At 35.0% G+C, this 14,433-nt stretch overlaps 3 non-coding genes across 3 annotated transcripts; 1 reads left to right on the forward strand and 2 right to left on the reverse strand.

Moving 5' to 3' along the window:
- Nucleotides 1–13,894: 13,894 nt before the first annotated feature.
- On the reverse strand, nucleotides 13,895–13,966 carry Trnaq-cug (transfer RNA glutamine (anticodon CUG)). Its single transcript has one exon. It is a non-coding gene; the product is annotated as a tRNA-Gln (tRNA).
- A 94-nt stretch (nucleotides 13,967–14,060) lies between these two features.
- On the forward strand, nucleotides 14,061–14,133 carry Trnar-ccu (transfer RNA arginine (anticodon CCU)). The gene has a single exon. It is a non-coding gene; the product is annotated as a tRNA-Arg (tRNA).
- A 228-nt stretch (nucleotides 14,134–14,361) lies between these two features.
- On the reverse strand, nucleotides 14,362–14,433 carry Trnaq-cug (transfer RNA glutamine (anticodon CUG)). Its single transcript has one exon. It is a non-coding gene; the product is annotated as a tRNA-Gln (tRNA).

The following is a 14,433-nucleotide window of genomic DNA, read 5'->3' on the forward strand; positions in this document are numbered from 1 at the left end:
CCTTAAAATCGTAATGAAAAAAAGACTGTTGACTTTGTGGTGAAGGATATTTCGGAGATAAATTGGATATGAGAGAGGCTCTATCTCACAATTCATATATAACAATCTAGTATTTTGAATCATAGTAGTCTTGAAGCTCCTTCAATTTATCATGTTTATGACCTTAAAAAATTCACCGACTGGATAAAGGGAGCGCCCAAAACGTCTATTATAAGCAATGAGACTTTGAAGAGTTTAAGAAATAAATAATTTGGATAAAACAATTCTGCATGTCTAATTTTTAAATCTGTGACCAGTTTCTTAGAGAGCCATTTCTTGCAAAAAACTTTGTCCACTAATTGAAGGGTCCGGTAATTGAGAGTCCGCCTTTTGGAAACCGCAATACCGTTTTACCGTCAAAATTTTTGCTGAATCCCGAAATCCGGATTTTTCGTCGAAGCCCGTAATACCGTACTAAAATAGGGCCAATCCCGTCACACCGTAAAAGTACAAACCACTCCCTCCCAAGTAAAAAGGTTAATGGTTTCAAGTTACCAAAAGTAAAATGTCGTAGTTAGTTAATAAAGTAAATACCGAACACATGTCAGTCAATTCACCGTCTTTAGGTGGGTGGTGCCCGCCAATATATACGCCATCGGTGAATTGATAATATGCGAGTTGCGAGTTGGTCCTGCGAGTTGCGAGTTGCTATCAAATGTGCGAGTTGCGAGTTGCAAGTTGCGAGTTACGAGTTACGAGTTGCTATTTTAAGTAAATAAAAGTGCGAGTTGCGAGTTGAAAATTTCACGTTAAGACATCAAAATTGCGAGTTGCAGATTAAAATCGCGAGTTGCAAATTAAAATCGTGAGTTGAAAAATCAAAAGTGCGAGTTGCAAATTAAAATCGCGAGTTGAAAAATCAAAAGTGCAAGTTGCAAATTAAAATCGCGAGTTGCAAATTAAAATCGCGAGTTGAAAAATCAAAAGTGCGAGTTGCAAATTAAAATCGCGAGTTGCAAATTAAAATCGCGAGTTGAAAAATTAAAAGGGCGAGTTGCAAATTAAAATCGCGAGCTGAAAAATCAAAAGTGCGAGTTGCAAATTAAAATCGCGAGTGTGGAGCATTTTGTCGTTAGGGCGACATGTCTAGGTTCAAAATTGGAGAAAAGTTTTGTATCGAAAGATTAAAAGCTGATATATAAAAAGTATTTATACTGTGAAACTCGTGTAATTCGAATCTTAAAATTTCCTTATTAGGTGGTATAATAAGTATTTACGATAGAATTGCTGTTTTCGCTCGGGAAAACAACAAGAAAATCCTAGGTTGGAAATAATAAATTGTACTCGTTCTTTTGTGAGCATTGGCTCGATAGCTCTCATTCATTATTCTGTCATGTCCTTGCGCAACTTTGAGAATGCCGACACTTTTACAAATTCGTTTCGAACAAAATGAGGCTGCCCTTACTAGGCGCCTCACCTTTAGCAGCACTGTTTTACACACCGGCCGACTACACTTACACAATAAATTTAACACCATGTTATCCGGACACTTTTGATTGAATAATTGCTTATGGTTTTTCGAATAGACCCAGATGTGGAGCAATCCATAGTAAGTTTACTAGCAAGAGAAAATAGAGAATTACTACCTACCTAGAATTTCTACCCTTTAAACTGTTTAATGGGAAGATCTACTTTTAGGAGCATTTAAAATAGAGGCTCAGAAAACCCGAGTTATTTTTCTCGAGTTAAAAAACCGAGTTACAAAAAAACCAAGTTATGACGTCATTTTGTACCTTTTATGACATCATTCTAAATTTCGTAACTCGGTTTTTTTCCGTGACTTTAAAATTTCAAGTTATTTCCTTTTTTTTAACTCAAGTATTTTTCATTCCTTTAAATTTCCGAGTTATTTCTCGATTTTTTTTCGGTCCTTTAAATTTTTGAGTTATTTTCTTTCCTGTAGATTATCGAGTTATTTAGCGTTCCTTTAAATTTTTGAGTTATTTCGTGTTTTAAATCGATTTTTTTCCTTCTTTAACATTCTCGAGTTATTTTTCGCTTGATTTGTTATTTCGAAGCTCAAAAAAATCAATAGAAATAGATCACCAATTCAATGCATGAATATATGTAGGGTATTTTATTAAGCTATAAATATCTATAACCGTCACTTTTCACTTATATAAAATAGTCTTGCTTGTGAAAATTGACGTTACGCACAAAAAAGCTTGCAGAGAATTTGATAGTGTCGATGGAAGAAAGAAAATCCGAAAAAGAAATCCATTTTTTAACGAATCACCACCGACGGGATATGTTCATTGAGTTTCAAGCCGAAGGCTAGAGGTCAATCTCCTTGGTAGGATTTGAAGCCAACAAATCCTACCAAAGTTGCGCGGCCTTGAGCGACCCGCCTGGTTTTTACACAAATGACAGATTGAAACTAAAATTTACCGCTTAATTTCGAAAAATATATCACTCGAAAACAAAGGAATTGCTAGATTCAATCCGTCATCAAAAATACGGCGCATATTTTAAGGCTTCAATTTTTCTTGCCTGAGAAAGGTTAGAGATTGACCTCTAGCCTTCGGCTTGAAACTCAATGGATATGTTTTCTACTCCCTTTCTACTCATTTTCTTTCGGGCATTTTTCATCTCCAAATTAAATAAAAACTTACTAGTTATCCTTGGGAGGTTTTGCTGTCGAAATATGAATCACCATTTATGAAAATAAAGTTTTTATAAGTAAAGCAGGCTCCCTTCGAAAACTGAATTTCGAAGGCAGGAAAAGTCTACTGTGTGTGAGAACTGAAGCAAACAAAGCATTTTATTCCCCTACATAGATAGATAGTTCTTTCAATCAAATCTAAATTTATAAAATTTTCTAATTGGTCAGCCTAAGCTGAGCATTCAAATAGGTAAAATTTTCTTCTTCTTCCACCATAAGACGGCAAAAAAAAAATCCGATTTTCCGGTCTCACTTTGATTTCTAAACTTTCTTCCGATCGGGTTAACTTTTTGGGTACTTTTAGCGTACGTTGTTTTTACAGATCATAATTGCTGACTTTGATTTCTCAACTTTCTTCCGATCGGGTTAAGTTTTTGGGTACTTTTAGCGTACGTTGTTTTAACAGATGGTGGTGTTTCAAGATGGCGGCTCAAGCGATAGTCAGATGTGATAAAAGTCAGTGTTGTACCAAAGTATTTCCAGTATAAACCTGTTGCAAGCTTCAATTTCTGTCATTTATTTTTTAACTCGGCAAATCAAACACATGATTTTCATCAAGGGGACTCTTTTTCTATATCTTTTGAAGCTTTAAAGCCGTTTGCTCAAGTTTTTGTTTATGTTGAATTTTCTGATACTTTTTATTGCTGCTTTTTATTAGTTTTTGCAATAAAAACATATTTTTCTTGTTTGCCTCTAGGTGGGATTGATGGTGTTATAATGTTATTGGAATTTGATAAAGTTTACAAAAGTACAGCTACTGTCTAAATTTGTTAAGACTGGATGCAATTGTGCTTTTTTGGACTAAAAGGCGAATCGCAAAAAATTGTTTGGTTCCCGTCATTTCTACTTAAAAAAGTGGGGGTCGTTCGGTCATTCGGTTGAAAATATTTTTCTTTTAAGAAGCAGCTACATCTTGTTGAAAGGGAATCCGTCGTGTGGACTGATCTGAATAATTAAGAAATTGAGAAACCGTGGATAGACTGGTTTTCGGTTTACTCTCCATTAGCATGTGGCTCGCTACTTCGATTTGAAAACTTGTAAACACAGAGCGTGCAGAGGTCGACAGTGGAGATCCAGCAAAGCAGCGGAAAAGCTTTCCGACTCTCCAACTCTACCTGCTGACCGTAAATCAGGGTCGGTCAGATGACGGGAACCAAATGATGACATCACATCTCCTATTATTGGACTTGCAAAATTATGACAAATGGTCTTTGGAATTTGATCAATTATATTAATATTAATATATACAGTTCTTGTTGAAATTGATCAAACTATTTTTCATGCAGTTCCGGACGCAGATTGTGTTTTTCTAACCTTTCCTAACTTTGGCGCACGTTTTGACCGAATAATGGAATGGAATGAATGGCGATAACAGTTTATACATATCTCTTATCTGCAGAAAGTTATGAAAAATGGTTTCTAGAATTTAATGAATTATATCGCCAAGTTACACAACAACAGATCCATCTGGTCTTCATTTAACATTGTTTTAAAGTTTAAAAAACACTGCCAGTGCTTGGCACAGAAGAGAGGACTCCCAGTTGAAATTAATTGCTACTTCGCTGCCTTGTTGAATTTATTTATTATGGTCGTGTGTTTATTCCGCTAAGGCGGTAAGGCGATCGCCCAAATTCATAGACCAATCAAAAGGGAGTTTAAAGCAAAACGGGGGAAAAATGAGCTTCCCGCATAGTTATGAATTTTAAGTTTTGCTTTCGATTATCATTTGCGACTAAACTACAAAATTTATTTACGCAGACTGGATGCAAATTATGTTTTTCTGACCTTGCCAAATTTTGGCTTTGACTGAATAGCAGTCAGTTTTTACGTACCTCATTGCCCTTGCAGACAACTGATAAATGGTTTCTGTAATTTGACCAAGTCTACCAAAATACAGTTCCTGTTGAAATGTTATAAATATGAACTACGTTTTGTAAAGTTTTTGATGCAAATTGTGTTTTTCTGGAGTTTGCGCTTTGTGACTTAAAGTTTGTAGCTTGTTAGTTTAAAGTGAAATTGGAGTTTTATCAAGTAAAACAAAAAGTACAGTTTCTGACGTTTTGGCAATTTTCTTATTTATTTCTAGTATAACACTTTGGTCAGATATGTCTACATCGAACCATGGAGGTATAAAGAAACAGGAGAAGTATGCTATTGTAACCAAGCTCGCCCTACGATTAAAAAAGTTACGATTGTATGCATGCTCATAATCTCATATATCGTGCATTTTTAATGAGCTCTTTTATCCATAGGTGAAATCCTATTGGCTCATTTAAGCTTTAGAAATTAGATGAGACGAGATTCATTGTTTCTGACATCAGTGTAAGAAAATATTTGGACTAAAAAAAGGCCTGTAAACTTGGCAATCCTTCATCAAATGATAAGATTTTTCGATCAATGTTTTCCTTAAGGTGAACTCTATTGCTTGATACTTTCCTCCAAAATTCTCCAGCGACCTTTATGTCTACAGATTGAGTCTGAAATCGTGTGTGCTTATAAAGAACTTTTCATTTTCTGGCTTGAGAAAATATCTTTTCAAAACAAAATTGAACGGATAGCGAAATGGAACATAAACTTGCTTCGTGGACGAATTTTTATCTAAATTTCTTTTGATACATTTTATAAAAGAAATCAAAAGACTTTAACGACCAATTACCGACACATTCAACTCCTGTTTTTCTTTATACCTCTATGATCGAACAGAAAAAATGTATCATAACTGACTGGAATGAAATTAACAAAAAGTTTAATTACACTATGTTTCTCTTTTATTTTATAGTAATGAACTATAGCTTAATTGTTTGATGTCATAAAAACAGTGCTACAATGCTAAAGAGAAGTATACTTTGAGTTTCTCGTGGGGGGGGGGAGGTGTCAAAGGTGTGAAGGAGCTCTCAGGCTTGTTATCAAATGTTTCACATTTTGTACATTACAGTATTCAACATTTTTAGTCTACTCTGTTTCAGTACATCTCTTACATCTGTTAACCCACTTATTAAAGCTATCTAGCTAAGCTCTATTGGCTGACCTTCCAGCCTCGGCTGGTTTATTTTACTTCATTCTTAAAGTTTTTTTAACAATAAAATCACAATAATTCAAATATTTGTTATGTTGTGATTGCAACATTTTCGAATCTTTCGGTATAATATAAAATAGAACGCGCGCGAAAAAACAATGCAATGACTTCTTTTTCGAAATGACAAAAAAACACCCATTCACTCAGACGCTTGATGGTCTAAAAAAATATTTCTTTACCATCAAAATATACCGTATTTCTGCAAAATAAAGACAATAATCAAACTGCAAAAATGCGAAATTCATGTAACCAACGGATTAGAATATTCTAATCCGTTGATGTAACTAAGAAAGTACGAAAACAAAATTTCATTTCAACTCTCGATTTTAATTTGCAACTCGCAGTTTTGATTTTTCAACTCGCGATTTTAATTTGCAACTCGCACTTTTGATTTTTCAACTCGCGATTTTAATTTGCAACTCGCACTTTTGATTTTTCAACTCGCGATTTAAATTTGCAACTCGCGATTTTGATGTCTTAACGTGAAGTTTTCAACTCGCAACTCGCACTTTTATTTGGTTAAAATAGCAACTCGTAACTCGCAACTCGCATATTTGATAGCAACTCGCAACTCGTAGGACCAACTCGCAACTCGTATGTTAAAAATCCACCGCCATCGGAATTCAAACAAAATAAATATTTCAATGTTGTGGCGGAGCAATAAAAAAAAAAAGGATAAAGATATAATGGTACCAAAAGTAGTGCTGCACAACGCACGTGCACGTGCAGGAAGAGAGTGGAAGTCAAATTCAACTTTAATTTGGTAAGATTTTTCATACTTTTGCCTAAAACCAAACTTTAAACCTATTTTGTTCGTCGAATCTTCCTGTATTGGGACTCTTATTTGAGTTTAAAATGATACAGTGTATATTGAATCTTTCCAATCTAACCTTTTCATGACACCACTAGCTGCTGCTGATTTTCCCGGTTGGTTCGAAACTCAGGAGACAGGACGCAGGTCAGTGCTGACAGGTCAGCTTTAATTGCTGTAAAAGACAAAGAAAATGTTTGAAAAACACTTGTAATCGTTAGAAGTATCATTTTGAAGGTATTATATTGGTCTAGAACCTTTTTAAAGGTCAAAATCTATCATCCACATGCTTGCCACGTGCTTTTGCATTTTGTGTCGTTTACCGTGAGATTGGGTAACTTGCATCAGTGGAGGCTAACAGGCATAGCCCTCAAATGGAAAACCTGGCTGGTCATTAAAATACAACTACGCAGCTCCGCTCGCAGCTCTACTCTACCATTTTTGTTTTGACTTAATTTTGTATTTTAATGCCAGCCAGGTCTTTCATTTGAGGGCTATGCATGTTAGCCTCCACTGATGCAAGTTACCCAATCTCACGGTATAATACGGACCTGTAATACTTGTATCATATATTACACATACCGTCAACTGCTCTAACTTGGGACGATTGATCGAAACATTGGACTGTTGCATATCTGGCAGTTACATCAAAATGCCTCGAAAATGTCATATGAAAATTGCGTAATCAGAGAACGTATGTCTCGGTCACTATAAAAAGGCCGACACAAACTTTCAACAATTGGATTGTAACATCGAGTTAAGTCTCTTTTGTTAAGTCACCAGGGGGTAAATAAAACAGACCTTGATACATTTATCGTGCGTTTCAACTTGACGATTCGTTTAAAACTCAGCCTCCTAAATATTTGGGGTAGGTAAAATATGTACAAAGAAATTCATACTTTTCCAACCCGGCGAATCTTTAAAAAAGAAGCGAACAATAAAATATAATTACCCTTTCCAAATAAACCTCTTCGGTGGCGAGCGTAGTCTACTCTGACGTAATTGTAAAGTTTATGTGATGGGAGTTTGACATAGTAATGTAATGTTGTTTGGGGAATAATGAAGTTCTCTAGAATTTCGATTGCATTTATTCAGGTTGATTTTTTATGACTTCTAATGGTACTTTTTCTAACGAGTTTGATTACTCTGTTCTCACACTTATGTCCTTTTTTTTCGCGTCCTTTTCCGTGATTACTTTTATTTATATTTTTAAAGACAGGTAAGAAGGCATATTGATGTAACTGTCTGGTCTGTATTTTCACTTACTGTAAAATCGAAAGAGAAATCATGTATTTTTAGATGGGCCGTTCCTTAACTCAAATCAAATGACTTTGGAGGTTTGGTGAAATGGTGGCTGAATTGCCGTCCCATGTTATGTCAGATAGTCCCAAGTTAGAGCAGTTGACGGTAAATCACGCATGTATAATAGCAGTTATCTTTTCAATGTCATTGGCATGTTACATATGTTATATACAAAATACATGAGTCAAAAATATTTATTTCATCTTTAATTAAACAGCCCCTGACAGGAAAATAGCTATTTCACAATCTTTATATATCATATCTCATTATATCTCCTGCATCACCTTGGGTATGATAACCGACGGGTCCAAAATGCCTAATGCATATTGCATAATGCATAATGCATAACATTTTAAAAATGTCAATTTTAGAGGCTATAATAAAGAGAATTTGATCAAAACAAATATACCATTTTCTACCAGAAAATAAAGGGTGGAAAGCTGTAAATTTGAATTTTGGATGATGAAGAAAATCCATGATCCACTGAAAATGCTTGTTGCCATTTTGATTTTCATAGTTGTATTTTACAGAACGTAGTATAGTGTAGAAAAAACACGAAAATATCTCCTCCGTATATTACTTTTCTAACTCAGAGATCTTTTCGAACAACTGCTAATAAATTTTAACGGGTTTTCCTTCTTACAAAGCATTAACCATGTGAATGCTTTTTGTTAGATAAGCCAATATAAATTAAAGAGCTTTATGCGAAAGCTAGATCAAAGAAAAAAGACTACGAATCTTTTTACATTCGAATGTTTATGTGTTTACCTTTTTTTTGAGAAAGAAGAAGGGGAAACCCTTCTGATCTGTCGCATCTTCTTATTATTTATGCTGACGGAAAACCCTTTGTTGTTATGATTCGAATGTTTTCTTTTTCGTTCGAATTCGAAAAGTAAATATCATGTTTGGGGAAATCCCTCCGGAATCCCTCTAATTGGAACGTTTACTTAAGAAAGAGGTTTTCGCGGTTTTATTTAGCCTCTACAAAGGAGAGTTTTAGAAAATATAAAATCTTTCTGTAAATTACACAATACTATTATGCATTATTTTTTTATTTTCCAATTTATTTATTGTTGGTCTGCCATAGTAATAATAAAATACTAATTAATACCAACCGTAGAGAATAAACTAATTATATAATGAAGAATATAAGATAAAAATTTTTTTTTTTATATACATATTTTACAAAGATAAATATTTGTGAGGCTTATTTCTTTCAGTGAGGATTTAAAAGTTTCGATAGAGGATTCAAGCTTGATTTTTTCAGGGATCTGATTCCAAAGCAGGCTTCCTCGAAATAAGAAAGATTGAGTTCCGTAACGTTGTGAATTAGCCTTAGGTATAGACATTAAAACTTTGTTTCGGAAGTTGAATTTTATTTTCTTCGTTACGTAGATTTCTTGCATGAACTTCGGATTTAATTTGTTCTCAGATTTGTAGACCTCACAAAGTAAGAAGCAAAGCTGAGTTTCATGAACCGTCTTACATTTGGCGTTTTGCAATAAAACTTCATAATCGTTTCTGAAATCACAGAGTAGAGCTCTTAGGGCCCGCTTATGAACTTTAGTGATTTCTTCATATGTGGTTTTATTACAAAACATCCAAATGATCGGTGCATAGTTAAATATTGACATAATATAAGCATTAAATAATAACTTTCGCTGGTCAAAATTAAGATAAAAACGAATTCTGTTCAAACTCCAGATTCTGGATCTTGCTTTAGAGCAAAGTGAATTGATATGGGTCGCAAAAGAAAGATTGTTATCAATAGTTATGCCTAGTAGCTCAACAGAATCCGTTGATTTTATCCTAACATTTCCAACGCTGATTTCTACAGGAAGATTCCTATTTCCTAGAACCAACATTTGGAATTTTCCGGGGTTAGCTTCGAGGTAGTTATTTGAAAACCAGGCTAAGATTATTTCTAGGTCAAACTCAAGATTTGAGATGACCTCTTCAAGAGTTTCCGCACAAGAGTGTGAGGTGTTATCGTCCGCAAAATTGCAGATGCTGGCTTTAACAATAAAAAGAAATAAATCGTTTATGAATATATTAAATAAAAGGGGACCAAGAATTGACCCCTGCGGAACACCTAGAGTGATTTCTAACCAATCGCTATATTCAGAGCCGATCTTTGTTCTTTGATAGCGATTACTCAGATTACATTTTAGAAGATCGAGACTTTTTGTTTCAATTCCGTAGGCTTTAAGCTTTGCGATAAGAAGTTTGTGGTCAATGCAGTCAAAAGCCTTTGATAAGTCCATCAGTACTGCTCCCACCTTCCCGGACTCATCAAGACTTTGATGCCATTGACCAATCATTTGAATTAGAGCATGTTGAGTGCTGTGTTAAGCTCTAAACCCACAGAGTCTCGAATCAAAAATGCCATCAAAGTAGGATGAAAGTTGGTCGTGCATAATTCTCTCAAATATTTTTGAAAAAGCTGGTAATATACTAATTGGCCGATAGTTTTTCTTCAGAAATTTATCTTCCTTTTTAAAAACAGGCGTAACCCTTGCCCTTTTTAGACTGTGGGGAAATTTAGAAGTACTGAAGGCAAGGTTTACGAGTCTTGATAATGGCCCTGACAGTATATCAGAGACCACTTTGATTATTCTAATGGAAAAAGGACCGCTGACAGATTTATCTTGATTAAGTTTGAGCATAATACAATGGATATCTTCAGGAGTTACTTCGCTAAAAGAGAAAGACTTGCTTGCAGATAGAGATTCGATGATGCGAAGTATACTAGGATGGTTTTCAAGCGGATCGGTTTCAGAATCTTCTGGAAGACTGCATTCTGAAGTTTTTAGGCCGAGATGGGAAGCAATATTTACAAAATAGTCGTTAAAAATTTTTGCTATGGAGGCTTCATCATCAACAAGTTTTGATTTATTTGAATCGTCAAGCAAGAAGATTTTCTCGTGATGTTGGACTTTCTTTGAGAAATATGGTTTTGCAGATTTCCAGAAATTTTCTGATGTCCCTAAATCACGAAAGTATTTTCTCTTTGCTTTCCTATTCAAATTTACAATATAATTTTTTTGTTTGCGATACAAGGTTTTATAGAGGGGGTTTCCGGTCTTATTTGCTTTGTTTTTGTAGTATGAGCGAACCATGATTGCTTTACGTAGGGTTTTAGACATATGAGGTTTTTGATTTCCCCGGACGGTTCGCTTTTTCATTGGTGCATGAGCATCAAGAATATTTTCAAAAGTTGTGCTAAAAGTTTCAAAGTCTGAGAAGTCACAATCAAGATTACGACAGAGGTTGGACCGGAAACCCTTTTCATCAAAATTTTTAAAGGATCTATATTCAATTATCTTTGGAGGAGATTCTTTAAAGCTAGCTTTGAACATGCTATAAATCAGATGATGGTAGTCACTGATTCCAGTTTCAAATGACCCACTGTTTTTAAAGCAAGGTGCCCGATTTGTAAGGATCAAATCAATGCATCTACCCTTTTCTGACTTAAAGCATGTTGGCTTCTTAATTAGACTTTTCAGTGAAAATGCATCAAGGAACTCTGACATATTCTTCTCAGATATTTCCTCATTAAAATCTCCAAAAATCAATACATTTTTCATACGTGTCACTATAGTGGTCAAGAACTTTTGTTAATTCTTCAAGAAACGGTTTTAGCTTTTGTAAACTTGGATTACGATAAATAGAAAGTAGGAGCCATTTAGTTTTTCTCAAATTCAACTCCAGTGTAAGACACTCAATTCCAGGTGATAGAAGATTATCTTTAAGCTGGCGAAGTGGGAGATGGTTTTTTGCGTAAAGTAGCAAACCTCCGCTGGTTTTAGAAAAATCAAGTCTTATTGGCTTTTTGAACCCTTTAATCAAAAGCTTGGATTCCTGAAACGAAGAGTCTATCTTAGTTTCTGCTATACAGAGGATATCCACATGGGGTAGGATGATTCCCTTTACGTCTTTAAGCTTGTTTCTAATAGAGTTTATATTGAGATATGTAAATAAAATGCCATCTTTTTTGCTCAGGTTTTGTAAAGGATTTTTCAGAATTCCAGTACCATCGAGGTCGTCAATTTCATCGTCAAGTTCATGCAAAACACGTCAACAGTTTATAATACTTTTCAAATTATTTTGAAGTTCATCGGTCCCATTAACATTGAGATGCAGTTTACTGCCATTAAGGTGCTTACCGGGATCGATGCCACTATTATCAAGAAAACCAATGTTGCATTCATTACACTGATGCTCCAAGATCTCGTTTACTTTCATTACTTTCTGATTCAGGTCGTCTCCTCTTTGAACAATGCCAGACACGATAACGCCAGTGTTTTGATTTGTTTCGTTCACCGATCTCGCCAGGGCAACAACATTTTTTGAAATTTCTTCCGGCTCTTTTGTTTTCAAGTCATTGGTTCCACAGTGTATGATTACAAGGTCTGGTTTTTGTTTGAGTGTCGGTATAATGTAATGCTTCATGCAATCAGTTTTTGCTCCAGGAAAAGTTTTCACTACAACTTTGTTATCTTTATTTGTGAGTTGATATCCTTTGACGTGTTTGATTATCGAGTCACCAACAACTGCAACAACCCTTTTGTTATTATTGCCATTATTACTGTCAGTGTCTCCTTTTTTTGAATTATTTTTGCGCGATTTACGGGTTGTAACGTTTCCCTTTTGTTTGGGTGCAATTATAATGTCATTAATGTCATCATCAAATGAACTTGAATTTTCTTTAATAAAAAGTGTGTCGTATCTATTATCAAGACTAATTTGTTCATTTTGAGTGCTTTTAGAGTGTTTGATAGGATTTTTCGGGAACTGAAAATCATCACTATTTTGTATTTTTGAATGTTTTGTGTGTTGATAGATTTTTCTTGTAACAGAGCGTAGATAAGATCGTCACGGTTTTCAACTTGTTTTCTCAAAAAGTCTATTTCCCGTTTCAAATGTTTTGGGAAATCCTTTCCCTCTGAATGAAAACTTTGTTCAGGTCCTCTAAGGCTCTCATCACTTGACCGCTTCAATAAGTTCGTTACTCACTGTTTTCGAAATGAAGATTTTAATCTCGTCCATAATGTCTTTCTTCAAATGATTTGTAAACTGCTCATCGATAAATGCCTCCGTTGTTCTGATCTCCTTTTGAAAACTTGTATCAAGCTCATTCATTTTGTAACATACGATTTCAAAGAACACAAAACAAAGCCAAAATGTTAAAATTTGAAAATTTTCAAGTTTATTCTATTGTGTAGACTAATGCTTATTCACTAATTCTTAATGGAGTGAATTTTTTTATCTGGAAATATCTATTTAGAAAAAATAACGTAGCTGAAAGATTTCATTATCGTGATATCATTTGAAAATCTCTTTAGTCAATTTTTTGATTGCTTTGGTGAAATATAATGGCTTTTCTTAGGTTCCAACGAGACTTGCCTAATTCGGATAGCCTAATTCAGAGTGTCGAGTGCTAACCATGGAACCATACTACAATGTTAAAAGCAATGATAGTAATTATTTAAAGATATGATTATTTTAATGTAGAATGTTTTTAAAATCAATTCGGAATGCTTCATAAGCCTCTGTGGCCTAATGGGTAAATCATCGTTCTCCTAAGTCGGGGATTGTGGGATCGAGTCCCATCAGAGGTGTTGACACGTGAAGATTAAAGAGATGTTGATTTGTGTCGATGTAAATTTGCAATAAGTGCATCTACAATCGACATACATCAGGTTTCTGGCATAGAAATTGAATTGTTAACACATTATTTAGCAAAAAGCAGGCACGACGGAAGCTTTTTATATCTGGTACGGCGAATGAGGAAATTTAAGCGATTTTATAGCGATTTGACCGACGAAGAGGAAAACTTCGGGTATTTTTGTGAAAATCTGGTACGGCGGCCGCCGTACCTGCCGTACCCGTTGCGTCGTGCCTGAAAAAGTCCGTAGCTGAAATATTTCATTATGGCGATATCATTTGAAAATCTCTTTAGTCAATTTTTTATTTGGTTTGGTGAAATCTAACGGCTTATCTTAGGTTCCACCAAGACTTGAACTCGGATCGCCAGATTCAGAGTCTGGAGTGCTAACCATTACACCATGGAACCATACTACAATGTTAAAAGCAATGATAGTAATTATTTAAAGATATGATTATTTTAATGTAGCATCTTTTTAAAATCAATTCGAAATGCTTCATAAGCCTCTGTGGCCTAATGGATAAGGCATCGGCCTCCTAAGTCGGGGATTGTGGGTTCGAGTCCCATCAGAGGCGTTGACACGTGATGATTGAAGAGAAGTTGATGATTGATTTGTGTCGATGTAAATTTGCAATAAGTGCATCTACAATCGACATACATCAGGTCTCTGGCATAGAAATTGAATTGTTAACACATTATTTAGCAAAAAGTCCGTAGCTGAAATATTTCATTATGGCGATATCATTTGAAAATCTCTTTAGTCAATTTTTTATTTGGTTTTGTGAAATCTAACGGTTTATCTTAGGTTCCACCGAAACTTGAACTCGGATCGCCAGAATCAGAGTCTGGAGTGCTAACCATTACACCATGGAACC

The sequence above is a fragment of the Clytia hemisphaerica genome, unplaced genomic scaffold, assembly GCF_902728285.1.
Source record: "Clytia hemisphaerica strain Z4C2 unplaced genomic scaffold, Clytia hemisphaerica genome assembly, whole genome shotgun sequence".
NCBI lineage: Eukaryota > Metazoa > Cnidaria > Hydrozoa > Leptothecata > Clytiidae > Clytia > Clytia hemisphaerica.